At 44.1% G+C, this 14,827-nt stretch overlaps 1 protein-coding gene across 4 annotated transcripts in view; it reads left to right on the top strand.

The window, feature by feature from the left end:
• nsd1a (nuclear receptor binding SET domain protein 1a) overlaps positions 1-14,827 on the top strand; it is a 183,210-nt gene that overhangs the window by 66,611 nt on the left and 101,772 nt on the right. The gene's annotated exons all lie outside the window — the stretch shown is intronic.

Genomic DNA, 14,827 nt, shown 5'->3' with positions numbered 1-14,827 from the left:
AAAAAGAGAAAATAAACATGCTAATTAATTAGGTGCCACCCGGCACGTAAATGTCGGCCCAGATCAGTGCCGATTGCCAATTGCATAGCCTCTGATCTGGGCCGACAATTACGTGTCGGGCGGCAACTAATTAATTAGCCTGTCTATTTCGGCTTTTTTCTTAAAGATGTGCTGTGTGTTTCCGGGCTACTGCTGCATTCTCCGCGAATCAGCATCCGTCCGCGGCCTGGGTGTTGGGGTGCTGGGACACTGGGGTGTCATCTCGTCGTCTGTTTCCATTAGAGCAGGCAGCTCATCCTCTCCTATGACTGTCCGCCTCGATGTCGAAGGTCGAGGTTCGTCGTCTGCTGTGGCTGATGTGGAAGGCTTGCTTGACTGCTGAGCCTTGCGCATTTTCCTATCATACAGTTCTTTGTAAGCACTCAAACCATCCTGCAAATATCCCCTAAACCGACGTACGCTTTCAAAATTAAAGTCGTACTTTATCATTACTCATTCAGTTTCGATTGTTATCCTTTCCTCTTCCAATTGCATCAGCTCGTCATCTATCCGTTCTTGGTCATGGGTTGCCAGAACCTCTTCAACATCATGTTCGTCAGCTTCCACAAGCCAAACTCACTTAGTCCTTACTCCGTTCACCACGATCAAAACGCTTAATTATGTCTAGTTTTACGCTAAGTGTAACACCCTTATGAGCTCTTTTAGGCTTTTCTGACACCATAGAGCTCATCTTGCTAACGGCTGCTCACAGGCACGTGTTTAAGTAATGCCGGCGAGAATGCAGTTCCGAACCTGGGGGAGAGAGGCTGCTTGGCGCGCGCTGATTTTTTTTCACGCGCTGCCTTTCTTCATAACAGTGAAAACACCTTCTGTTAGCGAAATCAGGGAACTAATGTAGGTCTTTCGTAACAGTGAGGTTTCGTAAAGCAAACGTTCGAAAAGCGGGAGACACCTGTGTATGATTTTGACAGTGTGTATTCCTTCGTTTGTTTGTACTATTATTGCAATATGTATTTGAGATAATCTCTTCCCTGGTTTGTATTTATCCTTATTCTTTCAAATCAATAAAAAAAGATCGAAGGAGAATAAGGTGTGAAAGAATTGGACTAATCAAGTGTGACAGTGGAAAAGTGTGTATGGAACCGGAGGAGATAGCAGACGTACTTAATTAAAACTTTGCTTCGGTATTCACTTTGGAAAAGGATTTTGTCGATTGTAGGGATGACTTACAGCAGACTGAAAAGCTTGAGGATATAGATACTAAGAAAGAGGTGGTCCTGGAGCTTTTGGAAAGCATCAAGTTGGATAAGTCACCGGGACTGGATGAGATGTACCCCAGGCTACTGGGGGAGGTGAGGGAGGAGTTTGCTGAGCCTCAATGGGAGGAGGGAAGTTCTAGAGGATTGAAGGGTTGCAGATGTTGTTCCCTTATTCAAGAAAGGGAGTAGAGATAGCCCAGGAAATTATAGACCAATGAGTCTTACTTCAGTGGTTAGTAAGTTGATGGAAAAGATCCTGAGAGGCAGGATTTATGAACATTTGAAAGGCATAATATGATTAGGAATAGTCAGCATGTCTTTGTCAAATGCAACTTGTGCCTTAAGAGCCTGATTGTATTTTTTTTTGAGGGTGTGATTAAACACATTGATGAAGGTAGAGCAGTAGATGTAATGTATATGGATTTCAGCAAGGCAATTGATAAGGTACCCTATGCAAGGCTTATTAAGAAAGTAAGGAGGCATGGGATCCAAGGGGACATTGCTTTGTGGATTCAGAATTGGCTTTCCCACAGAAGGCAAAGAGTGGTAGTAAACAAGTCACATTCTGCATGGAGGTCAGTGACCAGTGCTGTGCCTCAAGGATCTGTTCTCGGACCCTTTCTCTTCGTGATTTTTATAAATGACCTGGATGAGGAAGTGGAGGGATGGGTTAGTAAATTTGCTGATAATACAAAGGTTGGGGGTGTTGTGGATAGTGTGGAGGGTTGGGAGAGGTTACAGTGGGACATCGATAGGATGCAAAACTGGGCTGAGAAGTGGCAGATGGAGCTCAACCCAGATAAGTATGAGGTGGTTCATTTTGGTATGTCAAATATGATGGTAGAATATCGTATTAATGGTAAGACTCTTGGCAGTGTGGAGAATCAGAGGGATCATGGGGTCTGAGTCCATAGGACACTCAAAGCTGTTATGAGTGTGACTCTGTGTTTAAGAAGGAATATGGTGCATTGGCCTTCATCAACCATGGTATTGAATTTAGGAGCCGAGAAGTAATGCTGCAGCTATATAGGACCCTGGTCAGACCTCACTTGGAGTACTGTGTTCAGTTCTGGTCGCCTCACTACAGGGAGGATGTGGAAACCATAGAAAGGGTGCAGAGGAGATTTAAAAGGATGTTGCCTGGATTGGGGAGCATGCCTTATGAGAATAGGTTGATGTAACTCACCTATCATCTTCTAGCTTATACTCCTTCCCTTCCCCCACCCCCACCACCTTATTCTGGCTTCTTCCCACCTCCTTTCCAGTCCTGATAAAGAGTCTCAGCTCGAAATGTCAACTGTTATTCCTGTCCATAGATGCTACATGATCTGTGGATTTCCTCCAGCATTTTATATGTTACACCCAGTGAAGGCAGAGCAGTGGATTTGGTCTTTATAGATTTTAGTACAGTATCTGACAAGTTTCTTAATGGTAGGCTCATTCAGAAAGTCAGGAGGCATGGGATCTAGGAAATTTGGCTGTGTGGATTCAAAATTAGCTTACCCATAAAAGGCGGTGGTAGTAGATGGAGCATATTCTGCCTGGAGGTATGTGACTTGTAGTGTTCCGCGCGGATCTGCTGTGGGACCCCTGTTCTTTGTGATTTTTTTTTATATATATGAATGTCTTGGATGAGGAAATGAGGTGGGTTAGTAAACTTGTAGATGACATCAAAGTATGTGGTGTTGTGGTAGTGCAGAGGTTTGTTATAATAGGACATTGATACGATGTAGAATTGGGCTTTGAAGTTGCAGAACAAGTTGAACCCTCTCCAATGTCAGTATATTCTTTCTAAAATACAGAGCCCAAAACTGCACACAAAGCTCCAAGTGTGGTCTCACGAGTGCTTTATAGAGCCTCAACATCACATCCCTGCTGTTATATTCTATGCCTCTAGAAATGAATGCCAACATTGCATTTGCCTTTTGCGTCACCAACTCAACTTGGAGGTTAACCTGTAAGGTATCCTGCACAAGGACTTCCAAATCCCTTTGCATCTCTCCATTTTGAATTCTCTGCCCATCTAAGTCTGCCCATTTATTTCTTCCACAAAAGTACGTGACCATACACTTTCCAACGTTGTATTTCATTTGCCACTTCTTTGTCCATTCCCCTAAACTCTCTTAAGTATCTCTTTAGGCTCTCTTGTTGCCTCAACACTACCTGCTCCTCCACCTCTATTTGTATCGTTGGCAAATTTAGCCACATATCCATTAATCCCTTAGTCCAAATCATTGACATACATCCTAAAAAGCAGTGGCCCCAACACCAACCCCTGTGGAACTCCACGCCAGCCAGAATAGGATCCGTTTATTCCCACTCTCTGTTTTCTGCCGATCAGCCAATGCTTCACCCATGCTAGTAACTTCTCTGTAATCCCATGGGCTCTTACCTTGCTAAGTAGTCTCAAGTGCGGCACCTTGTCAAAGGCTTTCTGAAAATAAATAATAAGTATGCAATAAATATAGAAAACATGAAATGAAGAGCCCTCTAAAGGGAGTCCATAGGTTGTGGAAACAGTTCAGTGATGGGTTGAGTGAAATTATCCCCTTTGGTTTTAGAACCTGTTGGTTGAGGGGTAATAACTTTCTGGTGTGTGTACTGAGGCTCCCGTACCACCTTCCTGATGGCAGCAGTGGGAAGAGAGCATGACCTGGTTGGAGAGAGTTCCTGATGATGGATGCTGCTTTCCTGTGAGACCGCTTTGTGTAGATCTGCTCAATGGTGAAGAGGGCATTGCCTGTGATGTTTTGGGCTGTATCCATTCCTTCTTGTCTGATTTTCTTTTCAAGGGCAATGGTATTTCCATAGCAGGCTATGATGCAGCAAGTCAATATATTCTCCACCACCCATCTTTGAAGTTTGTCAAAGTTCTGGATGTCATGCTGAATCATCACAGACTTCTAAGAAAGTAAAGCTGCTGCTGTGCTTTCTTCATAATTGCAACTGCATGCTGGGCCCTGGACAGGTCCTCCAAAATGATAACACTGAGAATTTAAAGTTGCTGACCCTCTCCACCTTTGATCACCCGATGAGGACCAGCTCATGGACCTCACTTTGCTCCTCCTGAAGTTAATAATCGGCTCTTTAGTCTTGCTGACATTGTGTAAAAGTTGGTTGTTGTGGCAGCACTCAGCCAGATTTTCAATATCCCTCTTTTATGTTGATTCAGCCTATGACAATGCCATCAGCAAACTTAAAGATGGCATTGGAACTGTGCTTAACTACACAATCACAAGTGTAAAATGAATAAAGCAAGGGGTTAACCACACAGCCTTATGGTGTACCGAGTGCTGGTAGAGATTGTGGATGAGATATTGTTGCCAGTCCAAACTGACTGCAGTCTGCAAGTGAAGAATTTGATGATTCAATTGCACAAGGAGGTATTGAGGCCAAAATCTTGAAGCTTATTAATTAACTTTTAAGAGGATGATAGTATTGAATGCTGAGCTGTAATTGATTTGGCTGAGTACTAATGGTCTTTAGTACTCAGCCAAATACCCCACCTGGTCTGAATGCTTTCCATAGGTTCACCCTCATGGAGGATGTTCTCATAGTGGCCACAGAGACTGAAATCACAGGATCATTGGGGGCTGTGGGAGCTCATGAAGATTCTCCATGCTTTGATGGTCAAAGCGAGCATAGAAGGCATTGAACTCGCCTGAAAGCAAAGCCTTGTTATTATCTATGTTGTTTGATTTCATTTTGTAACAGGTTGTCGCATTGAAGCCCTGCCACAGCAGATTGCGGATCTGATAGTTCATCTGGGGCTTCTGATTGGGGAAGTCGCTAAATGATTTTTATGGGGCTGTTAGTTTATTAGCAGGGTGGAGGAACAGAGGGATTTTTGGCTCCATGTCTATAGATCCTTTAAAGTTGCAGTGCAATTTGATAGAATTGTCTAAAAATGCATATAGAAGGAGGGATAATTTTTAGAATTTGGGAAGAAACCAAGTGGGGATATCAGAGGTATTTTTTCTTAACAGAAAGAGTGGTAGATGCGTGGAATGCACTGCCGGGGTGATGGTGGAGGCAGGTACATCAGGAACATTGAAGAGCCTCTTAGATAGGCGCATGGATGAAAGAAAAATGAAGGGCTCTGTAGGAGTGATGGGTTAGATTGAAATGGATTTGGTTATTCCAAAGAAGACCACCATATACAGTGGGCAGCAGAGTGAGAGGGTAGCAGAGTGAGTGGGCTTCGGCTCAAACGGGGCTTCGGCGAAGAAGAGTCAAGGTGAAAAACTGATTCACAGATAACAGTCTTCGACTTCCCCAGCGGGCTCTTCCCTTTCTCCCGTGGTCCTCTCCTGCTAACATTGGTTGCTCTGTCATGGCAGGTGAACTCAGACCCGTGCCATGCTCCTCCTGTGACATGTGGGAACTCAGGGAGGCTGACAGTGTCCCTAAAGACCATGTGTGCACGAAGTGTGTCCAGCTGCAGCTCCTGATAGACCGCATGGCAGCACTGGAGCTGCACATGGACACTCTTTGGAGCATCTGAGATGCTGAGAATATTGTAGGTAGCACATTTAGTGAGTTGGTCACACCACAGTTTAAGGATTGAAGGAAAGATAAGGAATGGGTGACCAACAGGCAGAGTCGTCGCAGGAAGGTAGTACAGGAGTCTCCTGCGGTCATCTCCCTCCAAAACAGATATACCGCTTTGGAGTCTGTTGGGGGAAGATGGCTCATCAGGTGAAGGCAGCAATAGCCAGGATCATGGCACCGTGGGTGGCTCTAATGCGCATGAGGGCAAGAAAAAGAGTGGCGGAGCTTTTGTGGTAGGGGATTCCATGGTAAGGGGAATAGAGAGGAGCTTCCTTGGCCGCAAGCAGGGCTCCCGTATGGTGTGTTGTCTCCCGGGTGCAAGGGTCAGAGATGTCTCGGAGAGGCTGCAGGACATTCTGACAGCTGTCGTGGTGCAGGTAGGTACCAGCGATATAGGGTGAAAGCGGGATGAGGCCCTACAAGCTGAATTTAGGGAGCTAGGAAATAAATTAAGAGTAGGACCTCAAAGGCAATGATCTCAGGATTATTACCAGTGCCACGTGCTAGCCAGAGTTGAAGTAGCAGGATAGCTAGAATGAATATGTAGGTTGAGCGGTGGTGCAGGAGAGAGGGTTTCAGATTCTTGGGCCTTTGGAACCACTTCTAGGGGAGGTGGGACCAGTACCATCCGGATGGTTTACATCTGGGCAGGGCCAAGATCAATATCCTAGGGACACACATAAAAGTTGCTGGTGAATGCAACAGGCCAGGCAGCATCCCTAAGAAGAGGTACAATCGATGTTTTGGGCTGAGACCCTTCGTCAGGACTAACTGAAAGAAGAGCTAGTAAGAGATTTGAGAGGGGGAGGGGGAGATCCAAAATGATAGGAGAAGACAGGAGGGGGAGGGATGGAGCCAAGAGCTGGACAGGTGATTGGCAAAAGGGATATGAGAGGATCATGGGACAGGAGGCCTAGGGAGAAAGAAAAGGTGGGGGGGGGGAAGCCCAGAGGATGGGCAAGGGGTATAGTGAGAGGGACAGAGGAAGAAAAAGGAGAGAGAGAAAAAGAATGTGTGTATATATAAAAAAAAATAACGGATGGGGTACGAGGGGGAGGTGGGGCATTAGCGGAAGTTTGAGAAGTCAATGTTCATGCCATCAGGTTGGAGGCTACCCCGACAGAATATAAGGTGTTGTTCCTCCAACCTGAGTGTGGCTTCATCTTTGCAGTAGAAGAGGCTGTGGATAGACATATCAGAATGGGATGTGGAATTAAGGGTATCAGGTAATACAGAAAGATAGGCAGGAAGGCAGAGGAGGTGGGGTGGCGCTCTTGATTAGGGATGAAATCAGGGCGATTGTGAGAGATGATATAAGATCTACAGAGCAGAATGCTGAGTCCATCTGGCTAGAGATTAAGAATAGTAAAGGGAAAAAATCACTGGTGGGTGTTGTCTATAGGCCACCTAATAAAAATATTGCAGTGGCAGAGGCAATTAACCAAGAAATAACTGAGGCTTGTAAGAACAGAACGGCAGTTGTCATGGGGGATTTTAACTTCCACATAGATTGGGTGAATCAGGTTGGTCAAGGAAGTCTTGAGGAGGACTTCATAGAATGCATCCATGATGGCTTTCTTGAGCAGCATGTTAGTGAACCTACAAGGGAAAATACTATCTTGGATTTAGTCTTATGCAATGAGACAGGTAAGATTAATGATCTTGTAGTTGGGGATCCTCTTGGAAAGAGTGATCATAGTATGATTGAATTTCGCATTCAGATGCATGATGAAATAGTTAGATCTAAAACTAGTGTATTATGTTTGAACAAGTGAGACTACAATGGGATGAGGGAGGAGTTAGTTAATGTGGATTGGGAGCACAGGCTATTTGGTAGGATGGTTGAGGAACAGTGGAATACTTTCAAAGAGATTTTTCACAGTGCTCAACAAAAGTATATTCCAGTCAAAAGTAAGGACAGTAAGTGTGGGGAGATCCAGCCCTGGATAACTAAGGAAATAAAAGATAGTATCAAATTAAAAGCTCATGTGTACAAACTCACAAAGAGTAGTGGGAGACTGGATAATTGGGAAAACTTTAAAAAGCAACAGAGAACAACTAAACAAGAAATAAGGAAAGGGAAGATAATGAAAGTAAAATAGCACAAAATATAAAAAACAGATAGCAAAAGTTTTTATAAATATATAAAGCGGAAGAGGGTGGCTAAAGTCAATGTAGGTCCCTTGGAAGACGAGAAGGGGAAATTGATATTGGGTGATAAGCAAATGGCTGAGGCATTAAACGACTATTTTGTGTTGGTCTTCACAGTGAAGTACACGTCTAATATGCCAAAGAAGGATGTTATGGATGAAATGGGAGGTGAGGACTTCGATAAAATCACTGTCATTAAAGAGATAGGGATGAACGAACTGGAGGGTCTGAAGGTAGATAAGCCCCCTGGTCCTGATGGGATGTATCCCAGGGTGCTGAAGGAATTGGCGGAGGTTATAGTAGACATGTTGGTAATCATTTATCAAAACTCTTTAGACTCTGGGCAGGTCCCAGCGGATTGGGAGACAGCAAATGTCATGCCACTTTTTAAAAAAGGAAATAGGCAAAAGACGGGCAACTATAGGCCAGTTAGCTTAACATCTGTAGTAGGGAAAATGCTCGATGCTGTCATTAAGGAAGAAATAGCGAAACATTTAGAAAGGAGTGATTCCATTAGACAGACACAGCATGGATTCAGAAAAGGCAGGTCCTGTTTGACAAACTTACTGGAGTTCTTTGAGGTCATAATGAGTGCAGTGGATAAAGGGAAACAGGTGGATGTTGTATACTTGGATTTCCAGAAGGTGTTTGATAAGGTGCCGCACAAGAGACTTATAAATAAGATACGGATGCATGAAGTCGGTGGAAATGTATTGGCATGGATAGTGGATTGGTTAACCAGTAGAAGGCAGAGAGTTGGTATAAATGGGTCTTTCTCCGGTTGGCAGTCAGTGGTGAGTGTGGTGCCGCAGGGGTCGGTGCTGGGCCCACAGCTGTTTACCGTTTACAATGATAATTTGGAAGAGGGGACTGAGTGTAGCGTAGCAAAATTTGCTGATGACACTAAACTGAGTGGAAAAGCGAATTGTGCAGAGGATGTGGAGAGCCTGCAGAGGGATATATATAGGTTAAGTGAGTGGGCCAAGGTTTGGCAGATGGAATACAACATTGGTAAATGCGAGATCATCCACTTTAGAAGGAACAATAGAAGAGCATATTATTATTTAAATGGTGAAAGATTGCAGTATGCTGTTGTGCAGAAGGACTTGGGAGTGCTTGTTCATGAATTGCATAAAGTTGGCTTGCAGGTAAAACGGTTTATTAAGAAGGCAAACGGAATGCTGGCCTTCATTGCTAGAGGGATTGGATTCAAAAGCAGGGAGGTATGCTGCAACTATACAGGGTACTGGTGAGGACGCACCTGGAGTACTGTGTGCAGTTCTGGTCTCCATACTTGAGGAAGAATATGCTGGCTTTGGAGGCAGTGCAGAGGAGATTCACCAGGTTGATTCCAGGGATGACAGGGTTAACCTATGAGGAGAGATTGAGTTGCCTGGGACTATACTCTCTGGAGTTCAGAAGAATGAGAGGGGATCTTATAGAAACATACAAAATTCTGAAAGGGATAGATAAGATAGAAGTAGGAACGTTGTTTCCATTGGTACGTGAGACTAGAACTAGGGGACATTGCCTCAAGATTCGGGGGAGAAGATTTAGGACAGAGATGAGGAGAAACTGTTTTTCCCAGAAAGTGGTGAATCTGTGGAATTCTCTGCCCAGGGAAGCAGTTGAGGCTTCCTCACTAAATATATTTAACAAACAGTTAGATAGGTTTTTACATAGTAAGGGAATTAAGGCAACACTCACAACACGCTGGAGGAACTCAGCAGGTCAGGCGGGCAGCATCCATGGAACCGATCAGTCAATGTTTCGGACTGGAACCCTTCGTCAGGACTGAAGAGGGAAGGGGCAGAGGCCATATAAAGAAGGTGTGGGGGGGGTGGGAAGGAGAAGGCTGGTGGGTTCCAGGTGAAAAACCAGTAAGGGGAAAAATAAGGGGGTGGGGGAGGGGAAGCAGGGAGGTGATAGGCAGGAAAGGTGAAGAAGGAATAGGGGAAAACACAATGGGTAGTAGAAGGAGGCAGAACCATGAGGAAAGGTGATAGGCAACTGGGGGAGGGGGCAGAGTGAAATAGGAATAGGGGAAGGGAGGAGGAGAGAATTACCGGAAGTTGGAGAATTCTGTGTTCAATCCAAGGGGCTGGAGGCTTTCTAGATGGTGTATGATTCCAAATCAACTGATTCCTCAGCTCCGGAACCTGGGCCTTAGCACTCAGATCTGCAGCTGGATCTTCGACTTCCTCACAGACAGGACCCAGACTGTAAAAATAGGGGACAAGCTCTCCTCTACAATTACTCTGAGCACTGGTGCCCCACAAGGCAGTGTACTCAGCCCCCTGCTGTACTCACTGTACACCCATGATTGTGTAGCCAAGTTTCCATCGAACTCAATATATAAGTTTGCTGATGATGCAACAATTGTAGGCCGTGTCTCGGGTAATGATGATTTTGGGTACAGAGAGGAAATTAAGAACCTGGTGGCATGGTGCAAAGCCAATAACCTATCCCTCAACGTCAGCAAGACGAAGGAATTGGTTGTTGACTTCAGAAGGAGTAGCGGACCGCGCGACCCAATTTACATCGGTGGTGCGCAAGTGGAACAGGTCAAAAGCTTTAAGTTCCTCGGGGTCAATATCACAAATGACCTTACTTGGTCCAACCAAGCAGAGTTCACTGCCAAGAAGGCCCAGCAGCACCTTTACTTCCTGCGAAAACTAAAGAAATTTGGCCTGTCCCCTAAAACCCTCACTAATTTTTATAGATGCACCGTAGAAAGAATTCTTCTAGGGTGCATCACAACCTGGTACGGAAGTTGTCCTGTCCAATACCAAAAGAAGCTGCAGAAGATCGTGAACGCGGCGCAGCACATCACACAAACCAATCTTCCGTCTGTGGACTCACTTTACACCGCACGCTGTCGGAGCAGTGCTGCCAGGATAATCAAGGACACGACCCACCCAGCCAACACACTTTTCGTCCCTCTTCCCTCCCAGAGAAAGCTCAGGAGCTTGAAGACTCGTGCGGCCAGATTTGGGAGCAACTTCTTTCCAACTGTGATAAGACTGCTGAACAGATCCTGACCCGGATCTGGGCTGTACCCTCCAAATATCCAGACCTGCCTCTCGGTTTTTTTTTGCATTACCTTACTTTCCATTTTTTTTCTACCTGTGATTTATAATTTAAATTTTTAATATTTACTATCGATTTGTAATCCAATTAGTGGGAAGCGCAGAATCAAATATCGCTGTGATGATTGTACGTTCTAGTATCAATTGTTTGGCGACAATAAAGTATAAAGTATATGAGGTGTTGCTCCTCCAACCTGAGTTTAGCCTCCTTATGGCAGTAGAGGAGGCCATGTATGGACATATCCGAATGGGAATGGGAAGCAGAGTTGAAGTGGGTGGCAACTGGGAGATCCTGTCTGTTGTGGTGGACAGAGCAGAGGTGCTTGACGAAGCGGTCTGCCAATCTGTGTTGGGTTTCACCGATGTAGAGGAGGCCGCACCGGGAGCCCCGGATGCAATAGATGACCCCAACAGACTCACAAGTGAAGTGTTGCCTCACCTGGAAGGACTGTTTGGGGCCCTGAATGGTGGCAAGAGAGGAGGTATAGGGACAGGTGTAAAATTATGCTTACAGAGATAAGTGCCGGGTGGGAGATCTGTGGGGATGGATGTGTGGACCAGGGAGTCGCGGAGGGACCGATCCCTACAGAAAGTGGAGAGGGAAAGATGTGCTTAGTGGTGGGGTCCTATTGAAGGTGGCGGAAGTTGCGGAGTATAATGTGCTGGATCCGGAGGCTGATGGGGTGGTAGGTGAGGACAAGGGGAACTCTGTCCCTGTTGTGGTGGCAGGAGGATGGGGTGAGGGCCGAGTGCGGGAAATGGAGGAGATGCGGGTGAAGGCATCATTGATGACAGCAGAAGGGAAACCACGATCCTTAAAGAAAGAGGATATTTGAGATGTCCTGGAACAGAAAGCTTCATTCTGGGAGCAGATGTGGTGGAGACGGAGGAACTAGGAATAGGGAATGGCATTTTTGCATGTGGCAGGGTGGTAAGAGGTGTAGTCGAGGTAGTTATGAGAGTCAGTGGGCTTGTAGAAGATAACAGTGGACAGTCTGTCTCCAGAGATGGAGACCGAGAGATCGAGAAAGGGGAGAGAAATGTCTGAGATAGACCAAGTGAATTTGAGGGCTGGGTGGGAGTTTGAAGTAAAGTCGATGAAATCGACGAGCTCAGCATGGGTGCAGGAAGCAGCATCAATGTAGTCGTCAATTAAGGGAATAGGGGTTATGGGGAAAAGGCAGGTAGATGGAGCTGAGTTACGGACAGATCAGCTATGATCTTATTGAATGGCGGGGCAGTCTCGATGGACTGGATGGCCTACTCCTGCTCCTATTTCTTATGTTCTTAAAGGGTTAGCACAACTTCATGGGCTGAAGGGCATGCAATGTGCTATACTGTTTTATATTCTATTACCTGTTTTCACAATTTCGTTACTTTTTTACAAATGATACATATTTCTCTGACCAACACCACTTTGTTTTGATATAAAGGGGTTGGGGATGTCCTGACGAAGGGTCTCGGCCTGAAACGTCGACTGCGCCTCTTCCTATAGATGCTGCTTGGCCTGCTGCGTTCACCAGCAACTTTGATGTGTGTTGCTTGAATTTCCAGCATCTGCAGAATTCCTGTTGTTTACGTTTAAATTCAGTCCTGACGAAGGGTCTCGGCCTGAAACGTCGACTGCGCCTCTTCCTATAGATGCTGCTTGGCCTGCTGCGTTCACCAGCAACTTTGATGTGTGTTGTTGGGGATATCCTTTCCAGTTTTCCAAATTACATATTTCTTTTTATCTTTGTCATCAGTACTCCTATTGCTTTCAGTTTTCATGCTGCTCTTTTTATCATAGTCATATGAGGATTTTCTTTTCCAAAGGTGGAACACAGGTGTCTTATTTTTATTTTGTTACACACATGATCTTTTGACATTGCACACATTTGTGTAGCCTAACATAGTATTTGCCTCATTGCATTTGCTGATGTCTACCTTCCTTAAATATAGACTCCTTGGTTCCTGTTTCTATGTTTTTTCTCAAACACTGCACTGAATCTGGTCACCTTGAGCATTTTTGTAATAATAATCACACAATGTTGAACTGTAAACTAAATCTGACACATTAATCAATGATAAATCTATCTGCCTTTTTTGATCTTGTGTAGGAAATTGTCTGCAAACCTGGAATTGACTTCCTTTCTGAAATACTTTCTCTCTCAATCTAGGTGAAAGGCAAAATTTATCATTAAATTTGCTCTTTCATTATTACATACTTTTCTCCATTGCAATGGTTCACAATCATTCTAAGAAACCTACATGAAACCCACTGGACTCTTAATTAACCCTCTATTTTTGACGTCTAGCTCTCCGTTGCTCATCATGCGAAATAATACGTAAAAGCACATTTTTTTTGATAGTTTCTGTTCCTTCATATCATTTTCCTTTTCCTGTTGATTTTTAGCGTGGCTCATTTAATTAGTAGTCCTCTATCTCATGAATGAGTAATGGTTACTGTCTCAATCCACCAAGTTAAATTTGTGCCTGTAATTCATTCAGTTTGAACTTCCATTTTTTAAAAAATATTTATTTTACTTTAGCGATATAATGTTGTGTAGGCCCTTTTGGTCCAGCGCACATTCCAAAGCCCGTGTTATCTCTAGTCATAACCCAAACACTGTGCTACAGAGAAACCATTACATCAGTAGGGAAAACCTTTCCCAGGTTGTTCCATATGTACTTGTAAATTAAAAAGGCAAACACGAGGAAATCTGCAGATGCTAGAAATTCAAGCAACACACATCAAAGTTGCTGGTGAACGCAGCAGGCCAAGCAGCATCTCTAGGAAGAGGTACAGTCGACGTTTCGGGCTGAGACCCTTCGTCGGCCCAAAACATCGACTGTACCTCTTCTTAGCGATGCTGCCTGGCCTGCTGCGTTCACCAGCAACTTTAATGTGTGTTGCTCCATATGTTTTTGTACTATTTTTGTCCCACTGATTCCTCCATCAGATCTATCTCCTTCATTAGTTTAAATTTTTTATGATTATCTTAATCATCCTTTGCAATAAAAGCTAGTGCATGTTTGTTTAAAATAATATCTATATCAACTGTATAATATAACCAGTCCTGATAAGGATTCCTTTAAAGTGAAACTCCAGATCTGTTTATCTTCTCGTGGCTGCTGCTTGTCTGCTAACTTTTCCAACATTTCCTCTTTAGATTTCCTCTTTAGATCTAGCAATTTTAGTTACTTGCTCCAGGCAACATACCACACTTGGTTCTCAGTCCTGTTTGAAGACATTCTTTTCTTTATCATGAATTACAATATAGATACAAGTAACAAATGGTCTGCCTTCCAAATTAGTTGAATACCCAATAGCTGAGATACTATTCTACCCATCCTCTTGATCCCATGTCATCAAGATGCTCCGTTTCATGTTATACCACTGGGGATAGTTTCATGATGCAAAGCTGTAGTTGAAGAACTTTGTTCCCCACCATTCATGGAGGGTTACATTTGGTTAATACATACTAATCTTGCTCATATTCACATTATATTAATGTTTGCATTGTGGATTGTACTACAAATGAGAGTGCCGGATCAATTTTTAGGCTTCTGATGAGGGACTTTGTATGCTTTAACAAAGAGTGCAACATTTGACATAAGATACTTGTCATGTGATTAAAATGTACCCATCAAAGATGTTTTTTCTTATTACTTTTCACAGAATGGTAGTTTGTTGAATATGTTGCATTTCACAAAACTTTGAAACCAGACTCAGAATTTATGACTAATTACAGAATGCAATTTTGATGATTTTCTTACTGGATTTCAGTTACTCTT

This window comes from Mobula hypostoma, chromosome 7 (genome assembly GCF_963921235.1).
Source record: "Mobula hypostoma chromosome 7, sMobHyp1.1, whole genome shotgun sequence".
In the NCBI taxonomy this organism is placed as follows: Eukaryota; Metazoa; Chordata; class Chondrichthyes; order Myliobatiformes; family Myliobatidae; genus Mobula; species Mobula hypostoma.
The sequence above is the reverse complement of the archived record's forward strand: the minus strand, read 5'-3'. Positions and strand labels throughout refer to the sequence as shown.